The sequence below is a fragment of the Schistocerca nitens genome, chromosome 9, assembly GCF_023898315.1.
Source record: "Schistocerca nitens isolate TAMUIC-IGC-003100 chromosome 9, iqSchNite1.1, whole genome shotgun sequence".
Lineage (NCBI taxonomy): Eukaryota > Metazoa > Arthropoda > Insecta > Orthoptera > Acrididae > Schistocerca > Schistocerca nitens.
In genome coordinates, this window is record NC_064622.1 from 83,688,648 (window position 1) to 83,703,387 (window position 14,740).

Sequence of the window (14,740 nt, forward strand, 5' to 3'; positions counted from 1 at the left end):
CAGTGTAAATATGGCTGGCACGTATGTGCCGCGTTATGACTTTGCGGCAACCTGTGCCACAGTGTCGATTGTCTACAAGCTCCTTTCTCTGTCCTAATACATGACATAAAAACCATAAAATCTTTATTTTAAACTACGATATCTTTGTTTACAAAGATGTGAGGTTACCCCAAAGTCGTAACGCAACACATACACGCCTTATTTATACGCATAAACCCCCCCCCCCCCCCCCGAAACACAATGTAGAAATAAATGGACTCCTAACAGTAAGTTTGCTTGAAATTTCTCTTGTTGAGAAGTGAGAAGGTGTAGTGATCCGTGTCATTCATGGAGGGACATTTATCTGTAATTTCCGTGGAGTAAGGAGGAACAAAGGAGCTCCGGTACCATGGAAGATCTCCAGCACCACGAATATGATGTTTATAAGCGATTGTTGATATCTGCCATTCACAGACATGTTAATGAGAGGTCTTTGAGACAGTAATATTAGTTAGTTCTGGAAATAGTAACTTCCCATGTAACGTGTAACCGTTTATGAAAGTTTATGAGCCGGCCGTAGTGGCCGAGCGGTTCTAGGCGCTTCAGTCTGGAACCGCGCGACCGCTACGGTCGCAGGTTCGAATCCTGCCTCGGACATGGATGTGTGTGATGTCCGTAGGTTAGTTAGGTTTAAATAGTTCTAGGGGACTAATGACCTCAGAAGTTAAGTCCCATAGTGCTCAGAGCCATTTGAACCATTTGAAAGTTTATGACAATAAGAGTATACAGAGTTAATTGGAACCACTCTAACAGGGAAGCAATGTTTTGGTTTATAGCCACTTCACGTATAGAAATCTACATGGAAGAAGGAATTTCAATGCCGAGGAAGAGCAGGGCACAACGTAGTTGGACCCTGAGATAAATCACAAGAGTTGCAAAGCTGAATCTCTACACCAATGTACACTACTGGCCGTTAAAATTGCTACACCACGAAGATGACGTGCTACCGACGCGAAATTTAACCAACAGGAAGAAGATGCTGTGATATGCAAATGATTAGCTTTTTAGAGCATTCACACAAGGTTGGCGCCGGTGGCGACACCTACAACGTGCTGACACGAGGAAAATGGCTCTGAGCACTATAGGACTTAACTTCTGAGGTCATCAGTACCCTAGAACTTAGAACTACTTAAACCTAACTAACCTAAGGACATCACAAACATCCATAACCGAGACAGGATTAGAGCCAGCGACCGTAGCGGTCGCGCGGTTTCAGACTGTAGCGCCTAGAAGCACTCAGCCAACCCGGCCGGCTGGCATGAGGAAAGTTTCCAACCGGTTATTCATACACAAACAGCAGTTGAGCGGCGTTCACTGGTGAAACATTGTTTTGATGCCTCGTGTAAGGAGGAGAAACGCGTACCATCACGTTTCCGACTTTGAGGTCGGATTGTAGCCTATCGCGATTACGGTTTATCGTATCCCGACATTGCTGCTCGCGTTGGTCGAGATCCAATGACTGTTAGCAGAATATGGAATGGGTGGGTTCAGGAGCGTAATACGGAACGCCATGCTAGATCCCAACGGCCTCGTATCACTAGCAGTCGAGATGACGGACATCTTATCCGCATGGCTGTAACGGATCGTGCGGCAACGTCTCGATCCCTGAGTCAACTGATGGGGACGTTTGCAAGACAACAACCATCTGCACGAACAGTTCGACGACGTTTGCAGCAGCATGAGCTATCAGCTCGGAGACCATGGCTGCGGTTACCCTTGACGCTGAATCACAGACACGAGCGCCTGTGACGGTGTACTCAATGACGAACCTGGGTGCACGAATGGCAACACGTCATTTTTTCGGATGAATCCAGTTTCTGTTTACAGCATCATGATGGCCGCATCTGTGTTTGGCGACATCGCGGTGAACGCACATTGGAAGCGTGTATTCGTCATCGCCATACTGGCGTATCACCCGGCGTGATGGTATGCGAGCCACTAGTTACACGTCTCGTTCACCTCTTGTTCGCATTGACGGCACTTTGAACAGTGGGCGTTGCATTTCAGATGTGTTACGACCCGTGGCTCTACCCTTTATTCGATACCTGCGAAACCCTACATTTCAGCAGGATAATGCACGACCGCATGTTGCAGGTCCTGTATGGGCCTTTGTGGATACAGAAAATGTTCTACTGCTGCCCTGGCCAGCACATTCTCCAGATCTCTCACCAATTGAAAACATCTGGTCAATGGTGGCCGAGCAACTGGCTCGTCACAATACGCCAGTCACTACTCTTGATGAACTGTGGCATGAATGGGCAGCTGTACCTGTACACGCCATCCAAGCTCTGTTTGACTCAATGCCCAGACGTATCAAGGCCGTTATTACGGCCAGAGGTGGTTGTTCTGGGTACGGATTTCTCGGGATCTATGCACCCAAATTGCGTGAAAATGTAATCACATGTCAGTTCTAGTATAACATATTTGTCCAATGAATACCCGTTTATCATCTGCATTTCTTCTTGGTGTAGCAACTTTAATGGCCAGTAGTGTAATAATGGAGCGTTAAGGCGGCGATGTGAAGTGTAGCTGCATGTAGTAGTAAGTCTAGAACAGACTTTGACCAAGCAGTCAAAAACTCGCCACACGAGCTAAATACAGCAGTCATCAGCCGTTAATAAACACTCCAAAGGAGCGATCTGTTTTACTTGGTAAAAAACTTTCTATAGTCAAGGTTGCATGAATATTTATTTATAAATAAATGTTTATAAATAATATTTAATAAGACTAGAAGATAACAGCAAAGCCTGCCAAAATCGGTTGTCGAAAATAAATGAGTATCTATGCGACCTTGACTACAGAAAGTTTTTTTTCAAGTGAACTTGTTGTTTCATCCGATATTAGCAACAGTCACGGTAAGGCCGAAGCTAAAGCGTTCACATTTAAAGTGAGAAGACGCTTCTGAATGTGGCGCTACAGAAGAATGTTCACGATTAGATGAACAGGTCTAATATCTAATGAGGACGAACACAAGGCTAGCATGAAGAGCTGAATCAAATCAGTATTAGGACTAAAAACCACAACATCAATAGTAACAATATAGTATCACTATTGTATTAAAACATTTTTATGTAATTTGGTTACTTTAGGGGTTAGTACATCACTTCAATACAACTTCCACGAAACTGGAGCTGAGATAAATACAAAATATAAACAGCACGTGTTCAAAAATTTGACAAGTACTTGCGTCTTGCTGTTATTTTAAGAATTATAACAGCAGCAAACTTTCACAACTGTGGAAACTTCATAGCTTGTATGATAAAAAAAATTTAAGGTTGCACTCACCATTATGAGTATTTTACTTGCAAGTTAGCTCTAACACTGCGAGCAAAGATCTCTAGGGCTCAGCAGATCGAGCTTATTGATTGGGGGGGGGGGGGGGGGAAGGAGGAGAGATGCTGTGTCTTCCTATCTTTTCTACCTGCGTTCGGGAAAGTCGATGCTCCTTAACGGAGCTTCTTTCCCATTATGTGTTGCCTTTCCTCAAGTACCTAAGACGTTACCCCTTACTGGCTTGCATTTATCGCTAATCTTTCGCTCAACACAAAGCCCCATGCGAAGATATAAGAAAGATGAAAGAATGGTCCCGCAAAATTAAAGATCAATATCCTTAGCATCAGTTTGCTGCAGAATTCCTGAACAATTTCTGACTTCGAATAAAATACATTTCCTTGTGTCCGAAAAGCTAATGTCCACGAAGCACTACGGTTTTACAAAGCTTCGATCGTGTGAAACTAAGCTTGCCCTTTTCACACATAATATACTGCGAACTATGGATGGGGGGGGGGGGGGGGGACAGGCAGTTTCCATATTTCTAGATTTCTGAAAAGCATTTGACACGGTACCCCTCTGCAGACTGTTAACGGAGATGCATTCAGTATGGAATAGATTCCCAGGTATGTGAGTGGCTCGAAGACTTCTTAAGTTACAGAATCCGGTATGTTGTCCTCGACAGCGAGTGTTCATCAGAGACAAGGGTTTCGTCAGGATTGCCTCTGGGAAGTGTGATGGGACCACTGTTACATGGCGGACAGAGTGAGCAGCTATTTGCTGTTGTTTGCTGATGTTGGTGTACGGTAAGGTGTCGAAGTTGAGTAACTGGAGGAGGATTCAAGATGACTTGGACAAAATTTGTAGTTGGTGAGATGAACTGCAGATAGTTCTAAATGTAGAAAAGTTTAATACGGATGAGTAGGAAAAACAAACCCCTACTGTTTGGATGCAGCACTAGTACCGCGCTACTTGACACATTCACGTTATTTAAAAATCTGGACGTAACGTTACAGGGCGATATGAGATGGAACGAGCGTGTGAGAACAGGGAAGACGAATGGTCGACTTCGGTTTATTGGGAGAATTTTAGGAAAGAGTGGTTCACCTGTAAAGGAGACCGCATATAGGACACTGGTGCGATCTATCCTTGAATACTGCTCGAGTGTTTGGGATCCGTACCAGATCGGACTGGGGGAAGAATTCGAAGTGGTTCAGAGGCGGGCTGCCACGTTTGTTACCGATAGGTTCGAACAATATGCAAGTGATAGGGAGATGCTTCGGGAACTCAAATAGGAATCCCTGGAGGGAAGGCGACGTTCTTTGCGAGGAACACTATTGAGAAAACTTAGAGAATCGGCATTTGTAGGTGACTGAAGAACGATTGTACTGCCGTCAACATACGTTTTACGTAAGGGCCACGAACATACGATACGGCAACTTGGGCTCATACGGAGGCATATAGTCGTTTTCCTTAGCGCTATATGTGAACAGAACAGGGAAGGAAAAGACTAGTAGTGGTGTAGGGTACCCTCCGCCAAGCACCGTACGGTGGGCTGTGGAGTATATAGATGAAGATGTACATGTAGAAGGACAAATAAAATGATCGCGTGGCATTACTGGCCGGGAGACCTGTGTGTCGTTGAGTATGAAATGAAGATGAGGACAACGTAACACCGTGTCGCCGAGCAGATAAAATCTCCAAACCGGTCGGCAATCGAACCCAGGCCCCCTCAGAGCGCCCAGCTGCACTGACCACTTTTCTTTTACTAAAAATAAAGCTTATTGAAAAACCTATGACATTAAAATAGCAGCATATCAATAATATTGCATCAGTATGTTACTTTATAGTTTACGTAGTTTCGGATTGGCATTAGTTTTGATGCGTAGCATTACTGACGTTTTTGGATCTTTGTTTTTTATTCCGAATTTACATGTTAAAACGCCCATTATGGTATAGGAAAACCATTGTCATTCAAAACAGCTTCCAGTCGTATCTGAAACGCGCGTGGTTCTCAAGGAAATCGTATACCATTCTTCCTCCAAAACAGTGGCAAGTACTATGATGGAGGTGGATAGCGATCAAGCATCCTTCTCTCCGAAATCGACTACAAAGCCTCAGTAACATTCAGACCTGGTGACTGTGGCCGCCAGGTCACTTCACCTTTGGCAGAAAAGCGAATAACCATGGAGCCCATGGAATACCACGATATGGCTAGCCATGTCGTTACCGAACTCCTTCCACGTTTCACTTTTGGGACGTTAACTTGGCCAGAAGTTAGAAAGTGAGTGAAACAAGACTTATGCGTCAAATTATTTTCTTCTCTTCCTCAATAGCAAATTTTTTTGTCCGCAGCTCGTGGTCGTGCGGTAGCGTTCTCGCTTCCCACGCCCGGGTTCCCGGGTTCGATTCCCGGCGGCGTCAGGGATTTTCTCTGCCTCGTTATGACTGGGTGTTGTGTGATGTCCTTACGTTAGTTAGGTTTAAGTAGTTCTAAGTTCTAGGGGACTGATGACCATAGATGTTAAGTCCCATAGTGTTCAGAGCCATTTGAACCCTCCGTAATAAAGCTGGTTTCTGAAATACAATTTTTGGACAATAAGCTGTACACAATGTGCTGTCGGAATATTTTCAAAATACCTCATTAAAATATCTAAAGACTGATTACTATTCTAATTATTATTTTATTTAACATTTGTTTTATGTTTTAAACTGTTACTTTACGTTTTACACTCGTGGTTTTCTTGTTTTTTTTTTTTAGTTTACCACTTCATTACGGGTGTTTTCTTCTTCGAAAATATTAAGTAACTCCTTGTTGTGGTAGAAAATATTTACAGTAGTGACAGTCTGGAAAAAATGCTAAAAACGTAACTTTTCTTTACACAATTCATATAAAACGAACTCAGGTTCTTCACGTAATATATAAGACGGAGAACATAATACAAAAAAAAATCGGCACGATTTTAAATTGTCAAGGGTAATCCCCTAAATATCCTGATCTGTAACAGGTGTATTTCAGTACATTGATAAGCCTTGGCGAAGAGAATAGATTATGCAGTAATGACTGTAGCTTGATTATATTGTTTCTCAGGTAGAGATTGACATGATAACATTCAACAGAACTAGATCAGAAAGTTTTCTCACAGAGTTCTTCCAACAACGGAAGCTGTATACGTCCCAAGACTGTACCTGTGCCGTCGAGCCAAGTTTCATCAAGATTGTTTATTGACTCTTTGGGAAATACATTGCTTTGGCATCTGTTCTTGAATCGCTTCTGGTGCCTGAGTCGCAGATGTATATTCCTCCACAGAATTGCCAACTCTGGAGGCGATCTGTTCAACAGTCATTCGGCGATCCCCCAAAACAATTCTCTCCACTTTCTCGATCATGTCGTCAGACCGGCTTGTGCGAGCCCGAGGTTGTTTCGGTTTGTTGTCACACAATGTTCTGCCTTCATTAAACTGTCGCACCCACGAACGCACTTTTGACACATCCATAACTCCATCACCACATGTCTCCTTTAACTGTCGATGAATTTCAATTGGTTTCACACCACGCAAATTCAGAAAACGAATGATTGCACGCTGTTCAAGTAAGGAAAACGTCGCCATTTTAAGTATTTAAAACAGTTCTCATTCTCGCCGCTGGCGGTAAAATTCCATCTGCCATACGGTGCTGCCATCTCTGGGACGTATTGACAATGAATGCGGCCTCATTTTAAAACAATGCGCATGTTTCTATCTCTTTCCAGTCCGGAGAAAAAATATCGGAGGCCTTAGAACTTGAATGCACCTCGTATGTACTTTTCATGCTTGCATTCAACTTGTGGTGGTTACACCAGTTATTAATGTACCAGCATTTCACATGTGCAATGGCTTATCTCGCGCTTACATTAACCTGTGATCTTGCAATGCTAATCACTTCAGTATATTACCTAGACAGGTGTATTCCCGAAATTTCATTACTCTACATTAATTATTTTTTAGTGTTGCGATTTTTTTCCGTCAGTGTACATTGTTTATATACGTGTGTTTGTTCAGTAATGCCACGCGATAATTATAATGAGGAGGAGGGTTCGAACAATGATACTTAGGGATGTGGGTCCACCATATTACATCTGCTAAGCTTGTAGAGACTTGCGTTCACATAGCAGCCAGTAGGTTAAATTCCTTATCAGAGATAAGAACCAAAAGAATCCACTGAGCTTGCTGGGAAGTTAACCAAGGATAATATTTTACTAGCGGTATGCGCTGTACTAGGTACTGTAGATGTGGATGTTCATTGGTGACTTTAAGGTATGCATCGGTTAGGCAAAAACACAGCCGAATTTGTAATAGATATTTTTGACTTCCTTAGAAGTAGATATCCTCGGTGTAGCAAAGCAGCTTAAATCACTTAATGAAGGCAGGGCCTCCGGTTTTGAGTGTATACCAATCAGGTTCCTCTCAGAGTATGCTGCCACTAAAGCTCCATATTTAGCAATTATATACAACCGATCGCTCGTTGAAAGGACCGTAACTAAAGACTGGAAAATCGCACAAGCCATACCAGTATCCAAGGAAGGAAATAAGAGTAATCTGCTGAATTACAGACTCATATCACTAACACCGATTTGTAATAGGATTCTGGAATATATACTGTGTTCAAACATTATGAGTTATCTCGAAGAAAACGATTTATTTATAAACAGCCGACACAGGCTCAGAAAACATCATTCTTGTGGAACACAACTATCTCTTTATTCTCACGAAGTAGTGAGTGCTATTGACAGAGAATGATTCCATATTTTTAGATTTCCAGAAGGCTTTTGACACAGAGGTATCGAGTATAACAGATGTTACGTCTGGTTTCCCCGAGGAAGTGTTATAGGCCCTCTGCTGTTCCTGATCTCCATAAATGATTTAGGAGACGATCTGAGTAGCACTCTTAGATTGTTTGCAGATGACGCTGTCCTTTGCCATCTTATTAAGTCATCAGATGATCAAAACAAATTGCAAAACGATTTAGACAAGATACCTCTATGTTGCGAAGAGTGGCAATTGACTCTAAATAAAGAAAAGTGCGATGTCATCCACATGAGTACTAAAAGAAATCCGCTAAATTTCGGTTACACGATAAATTGCACAAATATAAAGGCTGTAAATTCAGCTAAGTACTTGGCGATTCAAATTACGAATAGCTTTAGTTGGAGCGATAAAATAGAAAATGTTGTGGGTAAATCAAACCAAAGACTACGATTTATTGGCAGAACAATTAGAAAACGTAACAGCTCTACTGAAATGATGATGATTATTTAAGGCGGAGGGCGCTAAAAAGAGCTCAACTAAAGAGACAGGTTACACTACGCTTGTCCGTACTCTTCTGGAGTACTGTTGTGCGGTATGAGATCGGCTTCAGATAGGATCGACGGAAGACATCGAAAAAATTCAAAGAAGGGCATCTCGCTTTATGTTATTACGAAATATGGTAGAGAGCGCCACGGATATGATATGTGAATTGGGATCGCAACCATTAAAGCAAAGGCGTATGTTTTGTACAGTAACTCCAGTTGCAAAATGACTGTGTGCACGATGTGGTCTATTTTACACCATATTTTAGTTCTACGTGACGACGCTTTGCTGAGTGTGTTTATTTGTTTTGACGATGCCATTACGGCTTTGTCACATTAGGACATGGTGTAGAACAGATCTGAAGATGGTCTTTACTGACTGAAACCGGTCATCGTCGAAGGACTTCATATTGTGATCAAAGACTGGAATAAAAAACATTTGACAGTACCTGGATCATTGTATTCGCGACTATGTCGCAGCTTGTGAAACCTAAAATGGTTTTAACAGCAGAATCCAGCACGCTATCCTGAATGGAGTACCCGCAATAGATACAGATTTACTGTATTATCTAGTGAGTCCCAGCCTGCTTGGAAGACTGCAAATAAGCTCTTAATGCACACAAATGTTAATGCGTTTTCTTTACGAGGCGTAAAAGTATAGCATTAGACTACATGAGTAATGAGTCTGTACTGGAGTAGGTCATACGGTACAAATACATGAGACTAACATGGTGTAAGGATGTTTTATGCAATGGTGACATAGGTTCAGTTGTGAGTATACCGAACGTGCAATTTGCGCACGAAAGAAACTGCTTGAGTTGTGATGTCAGCATCAGTACGTATACAGGGTGTTACAAAAAAGTACGGCCAAACTTTCAGCAAACATTCCTCACACACAAAGAAAGAAAATATGTTTTGTGGACATGTGTCCGGAAACGCTTACTTTCCATGTTAGAGCTCATTTTATTACTTCTCTTCAAATCACATTAATCATGGAATGGAAACACACAGCAACAGAACGTACCAGCGTGACTTCAAACACTTTGTTACAGGAAATGTTCAAAATGTCCTCCGTTAGCGAGGATACATGCATCCACCCTCCGTCGCATGGAATCCCTGATGCGCTGATGCAACCCTGGAGAATGGCGTATTGTATCGCAGCCGTCCACGATACGAGCACGAAGAGTCTCTACATTTGGTACCGGGGTTGCGTAGACACAAGCTTTCAAATGCCCCAATAAATAAAAGTAAAGAGGGTTGAGGTCAGGAGTACGTGGAGGCCATGGAATTGGTCCGCCTCTACCAATGCATCGGTCACCGAATCTGTTGTTGAGAAGCGTACGAAAACTTCGACTGAAATGTGCAGGAGCTCCATCGTGCATGAACCACATGTTGTGTCGTACTTGTAAAGGCACATGTTCTAGCAGCACAGGTAGAGTATCCCGTATGAAATCATGATAACGTGCTCCATTGAGCGTAGGTGGAAGAGCATAGGGCCCAATCAAGACATCACCAACAATGCCTGCCCAAACGTTCACAGAAAATCTGTGTTGATGACGTGATTGCACAATTGCGTGCGGATTCTCGCCAGCCCACACATGTTGAATGTGAAAATTTACAATTTGATCACGTTGGAATGAAGCCTCATCCATAAAGAGAACATTTGCACTGAAATGAGGATTGATACATTGTTGGATGAACCATTCGCAGAAGTGTACCCGTGGAGACCAATCAGCTGCTGATAGTGCCTGTACAAGCTGTACACGGCACGGAAACAACTGGTTCTCCCGTAGCACTCTCCATACAGTGACGTGGTCAACGTTACCTTGTACAGCAGCAACTTCTCTGACGCTGACATTAGCGTTATCGTCAACTGCACGAAGAATTGCCTCGTCCACTGCAGGTGTCGTCGTTCTAGGTCTTCCCCAGTCGCGAGTCATAGGCTGGAATGTTCCGTGCTCCCTAAGACGCCGATCAATTACTTCGAACGTCTTCCTGTCGGGACACCTTCGTTCTGGAAATCTGTCTCGATACAAACGTACCGCGCCACGGCTATTGCCGCGTGCCAATCCATACATCAAATGGGCATCTGCCAACTCAGCATTTGTAAACATTGCACTGACTGCAAAACCACATTCGTGATGAACACTAACCTGTTGGCGCTACGTACTGATGTGCTTGATGCTAGTACTGGATCAATGAGACGCATGTCAACACAAGCACCGAAGTCAACATTACTTTCCTTCAATTGGGCCAACTGGCGGTGAATCGAGGAAGTACAGTACATACTGACGAAACTAAAATGAGCTCTAACATGGAAATTAAGCGTTTCCGAACACATGTCCACATAACATCTTTTCTTTATTTGTGTGTGAGGAATGTTTCCTGAAAGTTTGGCCGTACCTTTTTGTAACACCCTGTATAGCATAAATACACTGTCTCAGAAAAAAATGAAAGCAAAAAAAAGCAAAATGAAACTTCACGGGTTGAGAGGGTTTGTGATATTATTTCGGTGATTACGAAGTCGAATTAAATTTACAAATAACTTGGCAGCGTGGACACACTTAGCAGAGTGCCGTTACAAGCCCTGTGGTCTGGATGCGCGCGCTGATCCATTTAGTAAAGGTGTAAAAAGCCGTTGTAACCTCTCCTGATGCCAACTCGCCCGCAGCTGTTGTAACTGGTCCTTCATATACTGGATGCTGGCACTGGTATGGATTGATGTCTGCCCTGGTCCCACGGATGTTCTATCAAGGTTCAAATGGTTCAAATGGCTCTGAGCACTATGGGACTTAACAGCTATGGTCATCAGTCCCCTAGAACTTAGAACTACTTAAACCTAACCAACCTAAGGACAGCACACAACACCCAGCCATCACGAGGCAGAGAAAATCCCTGACTCCGCCGGGAATAGAACCCGGGAACCCGGGCGTGGGAAGCGAGAACGCTACCGCACGACCACGAGATGCGGGCTTCTATGAAGGACAAGACTGTGGATCTACATCTACATCTACATTTATACTCCGCAAGCCACCCAACGGTGTGTGGCGGAGGGCACTTTACGTGCCACTGCATTACCTCCCTTTCCTGTTCCAGTCGCGTATGGTTCGCGGGAAGAACGACTGCCGGAAAGCCTCCGTGCGCGCTCGCATCTCTCTAATTTTACATTCGTGATCTCCTTGGGAGGTATAAGTAGGGGGAAGCAATATATTCGATACCTCATCCAGAAACGCACCCTCTCGAAACCTGGACAGCAAGCTACACCGCGACGCATAGCGCCTCTCTTGCAGAGTCTGCCACTTGAGTTTGCTAAACATCTCCGTAACGCTATCACGCTTACCAATAACCCTGTGACGAAACGCGCCGCTTTTCTTTGGATCTTCTCTATCTCCTCTGTCAACCCGACCTGGTACTGATCCCATACTCAAGTATAGGTCGAACGAGTTTGCTGCAAGCCGCCTCCTTTGTTGATGGACTACGTTTTCTAAGAACTCTCCCAATCAATCTCAACCTGGCACCCATCTTACCAACAACTAATTTTATATGATAATTCCACTTCAAATCGTTCCGTACGCATACTCCCAGATATTTTACAGAAGTAACTGCTACCAGTGTTTGTTCCGCTATCATATAATCATAGAATAAAGGATCCTTCTTTCTATGTATTCCCAATACATTACATTTATGTTAAGGGTCAGTTGCCACTCCCTGCACCAAGTGCCTATCCGCTGCAGATCTTCCTGCATTTCGCTACAATTTTCTAATGCTGCAACTTCTCTGTATACTACAGCGTCATCCGCGAAAAGCCGAATTGAACTTCCGACACTATCTACTAAGTCATTTATATATATTGTGAAAAGCAAAGGTCCCATAACACTCCCCTGTGGCACGCCAGAGGTTACTTTAACGGTTCAAATGGTTCAAATGGCTCTGAGCACTATGCGACTTAACTTCTGAGGTTATCAGTCGCCTATAACTTAGAACTAATTAAACCTAACCAACCTAAGGACATCACACACATCCATGCCCGAGGCAGGATTCGAACCTGCGACCGTAGAGATCGCTCGGCTCCAGACTGTAGCGCCTAGAACCGCACGGCCACTCCGGCCGGCTTACTTTAACGTCTGTAGACGTCTCTCCATTAAGAACAACATGCTGTGTTCTGTTTGCTAAAAACTCTTCAATCCAGCCACACAGTTGGTCTGATATTCCGTAGGCTCTTGCATTGTTTATCAGGCGACAGTACGGAACGGTATCGAACGCCTTCCGGAAGTCAAGGAAAATGGCATCTACCTGGGAGCCTGTATCTAATATTTTCTGGGTCTCATGAACAAATAAAGCGAGTTGGGTCTCACACGATCGCTGTTTCCGGAATCCATGTTGATTCCTACAGAGTAGAGTCTGGGTGTCCAGAAATGACATGATAGGCGAGCAAAAAACGTGTTCTAAAATTCTACAACAGATCGAGGTCAGAGATATAGGCCTATAGTTTTGCGCATCTGCTCTACGACCCTTCTTGAAAACTGGAACTACCTTTGCTCTTTTCCAATGATTTGGAACCTTCCGTTCCTCTAGAGACTTGTGGTACACGGCTGTTAGAAGGGGGGCAAGTTCTTTCGCGTACTCTGTGTAGAATCGAATTGGTATCCCGTCAGGTCCAGTGGACTTTCCTCTGTTGCGTGATTTCAGTTGATTTTCTATTCCTTGGACACTTATTTCGATGTCAGTCATTTTTTCGTTCGTGCGAGGATTTAGAGAAGGAACTGCAGTGCGGTCTTCCTGTATGAAACAGCTTTGGAAACTTACTGATTTAACGTAAGACCAGAACTTCCTAGGATTTTCTGTCAAGTCGGTACATAGAATTTTACTTTCGTATTCACTGCACGCTTCACGGATCTTGCTGGCCACAAGAATACCTCAGCATCATGAAGACAGTTCGTAGAAACCCGTGCCTCGTGTGAACGAGCGTTGTCCTGTTAATGAGGGCAACGCGCTACTGTCACGTGAGTGGTAGCACGTGAGGACACATGGTGCACGCGACTTACCTTGTGCCCTCAGAATTCCTTCAATAACAACCCGCTGTGACCTGAAGTCATACTCAGTGGCCATATCGTAACGCCAGGAGCAACACCGCTGTGCCTTTTCTAAACATTGTAAGAATGGGTCGTCAGCCACACTCGCCGACGGTGGTCATCCGTGGTAGTCCATAACCGCAGTCCGTGCCTTAACCAGGGTGCCTGCTTAGCTAAGTGGTAGGGTATTTGGAAATTGGAAATTTGTGGTACGTTCTGTGGGACCAAACTGCTGAGGTCATGGTCACTAAGATTACACACTACTTACTCTAACTTAATCTAATTTACGCTAAGGACAACACACACACCCATCCCCGAGGGAGGATTCGAATCTACGATGGTAGCGTATTTGCCTACCATGCAGCAGGCCCGGGTTCGATTTCCAGTCAGGTTGGAAATTTCTCCGCTTGCAGATGGGTGTTGTGATGTCATCATCACTTCCTCATCACCGACACACAAGCCGCCCAATGTGGCGCCACCTGAAATAAGACTTGCAACTCGGCGGCCGAACTTCCCCGGTAGGAGCCTCCCGGTCACCAATGTCACACGATCATTTCATTTCGCGCCCTAACACAATGCGAGGCCATTCATCAAAAGTCCACGCTTCCCAAACACGCCACCACTCCAAACGCAGGCGATTGCGTCGTGATGTTAACGGCAGCGTACGCACTGTATGGTAATTCCCCAATCTGGCTGCTGCTAGTGTCTGACGAATATTGCGGAATTACAGATAGTTCGTTACTTATTCTCAGACGGCAGCCGCAGATGCTTAGGGACACGATGTGGTAATCCTTCCTTGTTGTGGGCAGACGTGGTCGACCGAAATGTTGACGACCAGTAAGCCTGCACTAACATTGCCATGCAGTCCAACATCAGGCGGCTGTCGCATCTGAATGTCCCACAAGACTAGATGTTGCACAGTTAGAGCAGCCGGCCAAATTGAGGCTGACAAAGAGGCTCCTTTCAAACTCTGCCAAATGCTGTTAAGGTTATCTCACACGAGTAAGCGACATCTCTGTGTCCTACACAC